The following is a 10,317-nucleotide window of genomic DNA, read 5'->3' on the forward strand; positions in this document are numbered from 1 at the left end:
GCCACAGGACAAAGAGGGAACGCTAGATTTCCCTGCAAACTGTGTGAAAGCGATCACGCCATCCATCGTTGTCCCTTCTTAGACGAGGCAAAAAGAGTTCTGGAAGATCGCCCGATTTTACGAGCGCATCTTCCTCCTGGATATCAAAGACTCCTGCCAAGTCCCTCGCTAGTTGAGAACCCGGCTGACCCGCCCAGGTGGTCAGCCGAAGCACCTGTCATTGAAGATGAACCGTCTGAATCCATACCTGACGAAAGTCTAAAGGTTGAAACGGCAGTTGACCCGATTTTGCCTTCAGAGGCTCTATCTTCGAATGACATCATCACAGAGGAGAATAAAGACGACACCGTCCAGATTCTCTTCATCAGCACTGACTCTGATGATCAAGGGGGCAATGCCACCATTCCTTTATCGTAGGAAGGAAGTTCATCAGAGCGCTATCCGGCCGTATACTCGGTCCCACCACCAAGCAACCTGGTTGTGTCCTTTGACTGGAACCAACTAGGCAGACCCCGCTTGCCAGCTAGCATACCATTCAGAATTATCGTCCAAATATACAGAATGGTAATGGCTGGTACAGTTATTGATGAAGGGGCATCTGTGAGTATCCTTTCCTCTATTGCTTGGAAAGCGCTTGGTTCGCCTGCGCTTTTGCCTGAAATGAGAAATCTATCAGGCTTTGATAAGGGAACCAGTCGCCCTTTAGGGATCCTCCCCAATGTGCCCATAACATTGAAAGGGAAGACCGTTCAAATGAACGTGATGGTCGTTCAAGGACCCTTGGATTATAACCTACTCCTTGGACGAGACTATATATATTGCATGGGAGCCATCGTCTCCTCACTCTTTAGAGTAATGTGTTTTCCGCATGAAGGAAGAATGGTCAAGCTCGTGGACCAACTTTCATTCCCCGGATCACGCATCGCAAATAGTCACGAACCATCCCTAAATGGTCTATTCACGCAAGAAGTGTCTCAACCCATGGTCCGTCCTCCTGATGAGCGCGAGTAATCCGGGAAGATATGACTGGAACCCAGGGGGCATGCGTCCTGGTCTGCTTCGGCAGAGAACTTTGGGTATAGGGTAGGTTTCCGTGGGAGAATATGACTAGTCCGTACCCCGTCCGTCTAGGAAGAGGGTTGTTCTAGAATAAGATTCTTTTGTCAAAGTTATGTGAGTGAAATAAACTATTTTTCACTCACCTTTGTCTATTTCGGTAGATATTGCTGAGGAAGTGTCTTGTTTAAACTACTAACGAGACAATATTTGGGTAACCTGAAAGAGGTAAGCCTCTCTCGTTAAAACAAATGTTTTGACGGAAAAGAAGTAGAGGTAACTTTGAAATCGTACTTTATGCCTGGGGGCATGAAAACCTTTTGGAATGCAAGCAAGGGGTGGCTATTTATTTTTTAAATTTTTAGGTCCTCCCTTTAAACCTGTAGGTCTAACCCTTTAAACTCATAGGATTAGTCATTTCTGAACTTGCATAACGAAAGGATCCGGGGCAAAGCTTACGTGAGGTGAAGCTCCATAAAAAATAGCATCTCCAATGAGACACTCTTATCATATGACTGGAATATACGAGCAGTTTTAGCATAAAGTTCATGCTCCTTAAAAAATAAACGCAACATTCGAGCAGTTTTAACGCGGAATTCAGGCTCGTTAAAAAATAAACATAAGCTTGAGCAGTGTTTTGGCGCATTCAGGCTCATTAAAAAATGAACCCATCCCGGTAAATAACCATTGTGTATGTAACCTTATCTGCCATAAAAGCCTTGGTCGTGTTTGCACCGTCACCTCCACTTTTCATTTGGCCGATCGTTCACCTCCATATGATTGTTTACCCATTTTGAGGAACAGCTGCGAAGAGTGATTTCACCTAGCCATCCTTGTGACACTGCCGTGATTGGAAAATTCCAACCTGTACCTGGAATCAGTTGCTAACCCTGTTTATCACTCGTTCCTCAAAAGACGAGTCTTCTTTAAGCTCTTTTCAACTGACTCGTAAAATATGAAAAGATTGCCGAGTTTTGGCCTTCCAGCTCGTTAAAGCGACCGGAAGAGCTATCCCTCCTCTAGATTTTAATCTTTTTGGACCTGAGGGATTATTGCACAAAAAGATCGAGCACTTATTTTATTCGGCTCGTTAAAACGATCGAAAACTCATCCCTTCTGTATTGTTTTATACTTTTTCGGACTTAAGGGATTAGATGACGAAAAAGGAATTTTGGAGTTAACTTTATGTACCTTTTCAGACTCTCTAAAAATGAAAAGGAACCGAGTTGTCTTTGTCGTTAGACTCGTTAAAATCACTAAATAGCAACAAACTTGTCTTTAGACAAGAACGAGTTTCACTATTGCTAGGCTCGTTAAAACGTAGCGATGGGCTTGCCCGAAGGGCAGGTTATAGAACAAGCATATGTTATCCTCCTCAAGCTTGACAAAAATAAAGAGGTACTGGTCAGCAATGACTGGGGAAAATTGGGAGAAAACTAAAGAGAACTTTGATGGTAGCAGGTCGCTCTTGAACATGACACTTTTCCTCCGTACCACAATCGGGTTGGGTTGTTTCATTCACCGGTCACATCACCATGGTCTCGCCATACCATCCATATTTGGGGTAATGCTACCGATCCATCGCATCAGTGTCACCATATGTTCAAGAGAAGTCGTTCAGAAAGAGTCAACTGGGTCCCATCCACTGCCATACATTATCCTTCATCCATTCATGACCGCCACCCTGAATCATATGTCACAGATCGTTTTCACCTCCATCAAAATCATTAGCTCCATTCCGTGTCACTGATGTGGGATTCATTAAGGCCCTCCTTTGACGGATCGCTTCTTGTCGACATCAGCTCATTATCCAAGAAAGAGATCTAGGAACAACCCCTTCAGTACTTTGAAGCTTGCATGCCTCAATGGCAAGTTTCTCACTTCCGGCGACAGGTATACATCAATGACCTTCGACCAGAAGATTTTGCGTGGTGTTCGACGCCAAGTCCTTTATTCACACCACGTGAATTGTACTGCAGTACCTTGAGGGTCATTATCATTATCGGTGATTCCTCTCGCGCTTGTTAACGGTTTACATCATTGACCGGTAATCAGGCGATGTCTTTCCATGTTCGACTTCAGCGCAATTCTCACATGGATCGACTTGTACTTAGAGTGAAGATCGAACGAGTTTGAAGACCCCGGATCTAGTTTCATCCATCCGGGCTGCGATATATATTCAGGAAAGATAAAGGCATTTGACATGTACATCATTGCAGCAGATGATCATCCTACTCGAAGGATGATAATTTCACCAAAATTATCAGTCTACCATCAAACGATTGTCTGTGCTATGTACAAAAATGAATTTATAAAGCTGAGCATGGGAATGCCCGCCTCAGCTAGATCATGAAAGCAGTATGAATCATAATGTATTGTATTGTATCTTATTACAGGTCTCCTCCCAGCAAATGGATGAACTTCGGACCCTCCTGGATAAAGCATTTCACCCGATAAACGGCCTCATACTTTAGGGGGTAACTGTTATAGACATTTTTGTGCCTTACAGCATTGAGCATGAAATGTCAATAATCTAAGGGATCCAAAGTCCCTAAACATGTTGTTCCTACCCCTAGAGGAACAAGGCTAACTAACCACAGCAATTCACAGAAGTTCTCCACCTGAAACTGCTCAAAAACAAGCCAATTCTGGATCATGTCAACTGCTCCACTGAGCATCTGCACTGAATGTCAACTGCTCCACTGTCTACCTGCATTGAATGTCAACTGCAACAAAGGCTACCTGCGCTGAGCGAGTTTGGACAAGTGGCAGGCTCATTCCTCAATGTGTCAATGCCCAGGAAGCTTCCAAAATGACACTTGTATCAAGGAATTCGACTGGTGATGAGTAAGAGGTTCCAAATCTCCAAGTGGAAGCAAGAACCTCCAAGTGGACTCAAGAACTGATAGAGGGAGAGGACACTAGTCAGATCTCAAGCTGACTCATCCTCTCTCCAAAATAACTATATATAGATCTCTCCTCCATGAGATCTAGAGGCTAGAATTTTGTTATTGCAAAGAATTGCTGTTGGTTTGAGACTGGAATCATTGGGTGCTTAATTCTTTGAAGGGAGGTGAAGATAGGAATTCCATTCTGCTGGGAAGGAGATGCTGGATTGGAGCCCTCTGGGTTGTATCTCTTCCTGAACCTTGTTATTTATCAATAAAGTTATCTTGGTTTTCTCCTATATACTGATGTATCTTTGATGTATGATTGCATTAGTGTATTTGATTCATTTCTAATCCTGAATCTTTTATGAATATGAATATCTGCCTTTGTGTTGTGTTCTTCTCTTGTCTCAAGTAGCTGTTCTCTTGTCACAAGTAGTTGTTCTCTTGTGATCTCGCAGGAATCAAGTAGCTGTTCTCTTGGACGAGCGAGGAGGCAAGTAGCTGTGAACACCCGAAGGAGAAGAGGATCTAGATCGAGGGACAAACGGAAGACACCGATAAGTCCATTGATCTCTCTTCTTTCCCATTTCATAAAGGAAGAAACCAGAATAGTTGTCTCTGTTTGTTGCTAAGGCACTGTCACACCTTAGGTGGATAGGATCGTCCTGCATAGGCATTTTTCCCCACAACACCCCTGCATGGTCAAGGGTATATTTTCATTTCTGTACATTTTCATTTGTTGTCTTTCTTCGTTCAGTTGTATATTTACTATGTTTTTATCATGTTCATAATTGTTTCTTAACACTGCATTTATTGCAACTTGTGTCATTTGTTTCCACTAACTCAAGATATTTGCATTCCAGCATAGAGTAGTTCTTTAGTTTCCATTATTTTCTAGCTTTTTAACTGTAGTTTTTTTGAATTGATGACAGTAGCATAATTAGATTTATTTCATCTATTGTTCTTTAGTCCTTAGTTTTAAATCTAAGTTGTTCAATGCCTTCTTCTCATTAGTGTAGTCACTCATGATATAAAAAAATGTTTCCAAAGTCTTTCGTTGATGATTAATCCTCAAACTAAATGGTGAAATGTTGAGTTTATGAATGAGACTTCTTGTTGTTCATTAGTTTTTGAGTCAAGATGTTTAATGCCTTTTTCTTATTAGTGTAGTCACTCATGATATAAATGAATGTTTCCAAAGCCTTTCGTTGATGGTTAATCCTCAAACTAAATGGTGAAATGTTGTATTTATAAATGAGTCTTTCATTATAATTGTTGTTCATTAGTTCTTGGGTTAAGTAGTCCAATGCCATTTTCTTATCAATTTAGCAACTCATGATTTAAATGGATATTTCCAAAAGCCCTTCATTGATGGTTGAACCTAAGACTAAGTGGTGAAATGTTTTATTTATGACTGAGTTTTTCCTTGCATTCTCATGTTTACTTCTTTTAGAATGATGAAGAATGAAATCTCTCAAATATTGCTATCATAAGGAGTTAATTCTCCCTAAATTATATAGCAGAGTGATAACAATACTTCATTTAGTTTTGCTTTCACAAATAGAATAGTTGCAATTTCATTTTTGTTTCTTTCCCTTAGTTTAATTGCAGTTCCATATTCAGTAGTTCACTAAGCTTTAATTTTGCAAGTAGACTAGACAACAGAAGTAGTTTTGTTTCCAGTATTTCATTTTCAGTTTGTTGTAGATAGTTGCAATTCCATTTTTTCACTTAAGTTTTGGTTTTGTAATTAAGTAGATAGCAGTTTTAAGAGTCATTCCAGCTCATGATTTGGAAACAATTACAATAGCAAGAAGAGAAGCTCTGTTTTTCACTTTCTCATTTTGAAAACCTCACTTCCAAATTTGGCCTAAAAGCACTTTTAGACTCTCACTTCATTTTTTAGATTCTTTGCAGCAATAGATAAAGATTTCAATTATATTGTAGAACTTTAGGAATCAAAAAAACAAAACCCCAAAACAAACATAAACTTGAAAATAGTGAGGTAAAGAAGGGTTATCTAGCACATATAGTGCACTACACTTCATTAGTTTACGACACCCGGATTGATAATTTATGTAGCAATTTAGGACACTAAATTGACTAAACAATATTGAAAAATAATGTTGTCTTCTTTAATTTTATCTTTCGATTGGAAAATCTATTGGATCAACTCATATAAATAAACACACATCCATTTTTCCAACTCCTTATTCTTATCTTTGTTTTCAATAACATATAAAATATTAGTTAGATATTCGCTAACTAGATCACAAAGCTTTATAAATCTTTATTTTTAGATTTTAAAAATATACATTATTTAAGGAAAAATTATTGTTTTGTATTTTTTAATGATTTTTGTTTCTACATATATCATAGTTTTTAAATACATAAGTATTATTTTATTTCCCCCCATAAATTTTTATTTCCTTTCCTATCTAGAAAACAAGTTATATGATGCACAACTATGGACATAAATCTACAAACTTGAAAAAATAATTGCTTATGTTAAGACTCTCCAACTTGATCTTAAGAGTTGACTTCCTAATTTCAAGACATTAATGACTTTATTAACTTTTCAAAATGTAAAATTAACATTGAAAAATATGGAATGTAGTGGTGCATAGGAAGCAAATATTACCTACATTTATACAAATTTGGTTCAAGAGAATACATCATTTATATACTAAATAAATGTCTTAATGTGAACATATGCATTGCATTCTAGAGGGAAAGTAACACTTTACTATTAGAAAAATGCAAAATTTTCTTTTACCAATTTTCTATGAACTAAAGTTGTATATTATGAAATCTAACATGATTCTCTATATTTCATATTTGTTACCATCTTCTAATAACTTGAGAATGTACCTCTAATAATTTCTATTGAGTCTATTTAAAAAAAAAAAAAAAATCGATTCCCATTACAGCCAATATTATTGGAGAGAAGCATGAGTTTTCAGTAACCTAAATTCTATAAAATCATTGTGTAACTTTTAAGGGATGAGATAATGAAAGGTGAATATGATCTTTTGGAAGAAATTTATCTAATCCAAAATTTGTTTTTTTCATTATTTAGTTGTTATCTACATTATGAATTCAAACATAAGGGGAAGATGGCTCTGAAGCCGCGCATAATCTCAAACCGCGACGGCTTCGGTTAACAACCTTTCTTCACTGCCGCAGGACCACAGGAACAAGTTTTCGGTTTCGGTTGCTAGGGTTTCGGAACAGCTGACAGATCGACGGTTTCGGGGATTCGGGTCGCTGTCCGGCATGGAGGAACAACCGGCAACGGACCTCGTGGACTATTCCGAGGATCCACTGGTTGGACAGACGGTATTCGCAAACCCTAACCTGGCTTCTTCAGGATTCGCATCACCGACCACAGAGGTTTCTCAAGGACTCAACTTCCTGACTGGGGTTAATCTGCCAGACATTGCTCCACCTTTCCAGGGTCTAGAGGCGCCGCCACTCTCACCTGGTACCGCCTTTCACCTCGCATCCTCATCTCCGGTTTCGCTGTCTCTTGAAGATATTCCATCGCCGCTGACAGAACCTCCAATTGCGCGAGAAGAATCGAGGGTTCCATCACCACAGAAGATAAATTCGACAAATCCTCCCCCGTTCAATGGGCCAAAACCCTCAGGATGTTTTGGAACACCGGTCAAAAATTTAAACCCCTACAGGCCAACCTTGGCGGGATCAACAAACCCTCTCTCGGATCATCCGTCTGCTCCTCGCTCAAAGAAGCAGAAAGCGAGGTGCGTTAGGGCCATCAGAAAAGATACTACTGTCACTTTCGGCAACTCACCAAGCTTTGAGGAAACTATGGCACTAGCCTGCACAGTTTTGGTGGGTCACGTGCGAGGGCGTACATTCACGGCGGAACGGTTACTTCGCTGGGTTAAAGAGATTTGGGGAACCTTGCTCCCACAGCTTCGAGAGGTTGAGGTCCTCCCTCGTGGATGGTTTACCCTCCAATTTGCTAACGAAGGGCATACGAATGCAGTTCTCGAGCGATACTGGCACATCGAGTCGGCTCCCGTACTATTGAAGAGATGGACCCCATTATTTGATCCTGAGAGGGAGCAAATTGCTGCTGGACCACTGTGGGTAAGATTTCCGGGGCTTCCCCGTCAATACTGGAATGAAGAAGCCTTCACCAAGATCGGAAATGCTCTGGGGACCTATCTGGATCACGACCGATCCTATGTAGACACTCGAAGGAGAACTGTGGCTCGCATTTTGGTGCATCTTGATACCAGGGAAGGATTAGAGGAGGATATCACTCTGCAATGGGGGAGGCACAGGCGTATTCAGATCTTGGACTACGAAGGAGTCCCATTTCGGTGCAACCGGTGTCGCCAAGTGGGGCACCTGTACAAGGATTGCCCTCTTATCAATCGCCCAGACAGTTCTCCAAAGATCACTCCCATAGCCCCCAGAAGGACTGCGCCTCAAATATCTCCGCCAATGCCGGGAGTTTCGGCACCCCATGGAGCTCTACATCACCCAGCGAAAATCATCGAGGACTCATCCACTCCCCCCTTGACGAGGGCAAGGGCAGCCGCTGCAGCAGTACAAAATTCGGGTACAAATCTCTCTTCTCCCTCTATCTCTCCTTCTCATACTTCTGATTGTTTAAATTCCATCTCATTCACAATGGCACAGTGCACGATTCCGCCGCCCCCGCTGATTACATCCACTGTCCCACCTTCCCTCACCTCTGCTCATTCTCCGCACACATCCCCTCCACCTGTGTCTCCCCCCGGATCAAAACCTCCACACCAATACTCCCTCCGCCCACGTACCTCGCACTCTGCATTATCTGATGGCCAATATGGGCTGGGCATTATTCCTCTTGATCCGGGTCCCTCCTCCACCAGGGGTCGGAAATCAAATCTGAACAAAGCTATCCGGCGTGCTGGGGCGGAAGTCGCTTCTGGACGCCAATCCACCATTGTTGGGGCCCTTAGAGCTACAAACCCCCTGCAGCGGGGTCCCCCATGAAGTGCCTTTCCTTCAACTGCAGGGGTTTGGCTAGTTCCCCTAAAAAACAAGCACTTAAGCGACTTTTTGAGGTCGAATTGCCGGATATCATCCTTCTACAGGAGACCCTGGGTACTGCAGAGACCATAACTCACGCCCTGAATTCTATTGCGCCTAGGTGGCATTTCATCGGGCTGGACGCCATGGGCAGATCAGGCGGATTGGCCATAGGATACAACCCTTATTCCATCAGAATGGACTCATCCTGGGGAGGTCTGGGCTTTATGGGAGCTGACATCTTCTCTAAGGACCTGGGCCTGTCATTGCGTATCTTCAATATCTACGGACCTTGCCAGCAGAGAGAAGGATTTTGGAGAACCCTACTCGGTAGGAATCTGATGGATTCGGAGAACTTAATCCTGGGGGGTGACCTAAACTTCTCTTTGGGGTTTCGAGAGTCATGGGGCTCCTCTGCACAAGCTGACTCCATAACAGATTTTATGCGAAGACTGCTTGAACAACATGATCTAATTGATATCCCCATGCATCACCCTCTTCCAACATGGAGAAATCGAAGGATTGGGCCTGCAGCCCTGGCCCGTAGGCTCGACCGTTTCCTGCTGAAAGGAACGCTGGTTCACCATCTTCATCATTATAAGCAGTGGGTGGGTGCTGGGGGTATTTCTGATCACTCCCCAATTCTGATGGAGATTTTGGGCCCCCACCCAAAACCAAAAGCTCCTTTCAAGTTCAATCACCTCTGGCTCCAGGATCCTGGCTTCTCCAAAATTGTCACGGAATACTGGCTAGCCCACCCTATCAACAGAGAATCTTCGATGGCAAGGGGTTTTGTCAAAAATCTGACTGAACTCAAACACATTGTGATAGAGTGGGCGAAAGCGAAAAAGGCCAAGGATGATGAGCAGCTCATCTCGGTGGAAGAGGACATAAAAGCACTATTGGATGAGAATAATTTGGGCTTTATATCTGAGGAGAACAAGACCCGTCTTGTTGAATTGGAGAAGCAGAAGCAAAGTATCCTCAAGATTAGGGAGGAATCGATTCGGCTGAGGAGCAGGGCAATCTGGCTGAAGGCGGGGGATGAGAACTCAAGATTCTTCCATAACTTTGCAAATGGGAGGAGAGTGGCTAATACCATCTGGAATCTCCCCATCCCGGATGGGGGTCTGGCGGACTCTTTCAACAAGCTCTCCCGATTAGGCACATCCCACTTCAAAGGCATCTTCAAAAGCCCTGAGGGTACAAACCTAGCAGAAATCATCAATGTGGCCTCACATTTTCCGAGGTTTGTAAACAATGAAGATTTGGAGGCCCTCACTGATCCGGTTACCATGGATGAACTCGAGAACACCATCAA

The sequence above is a fragment of the Pinus tabuliformis genome, chromosome 7 (genome assembly GCF_031772625.1).
Source record: "Pinus tabuliformis cultivar Carrire ecotype Pingquan chromosome 7, CPIR1, whole genome shotgun sequence".
NCBI lineage: Eukaryota > Viridiplantae > Streptophyta > Pinopsida > Pinales > Pinaceae > Pinus > Pinus tabuliformis.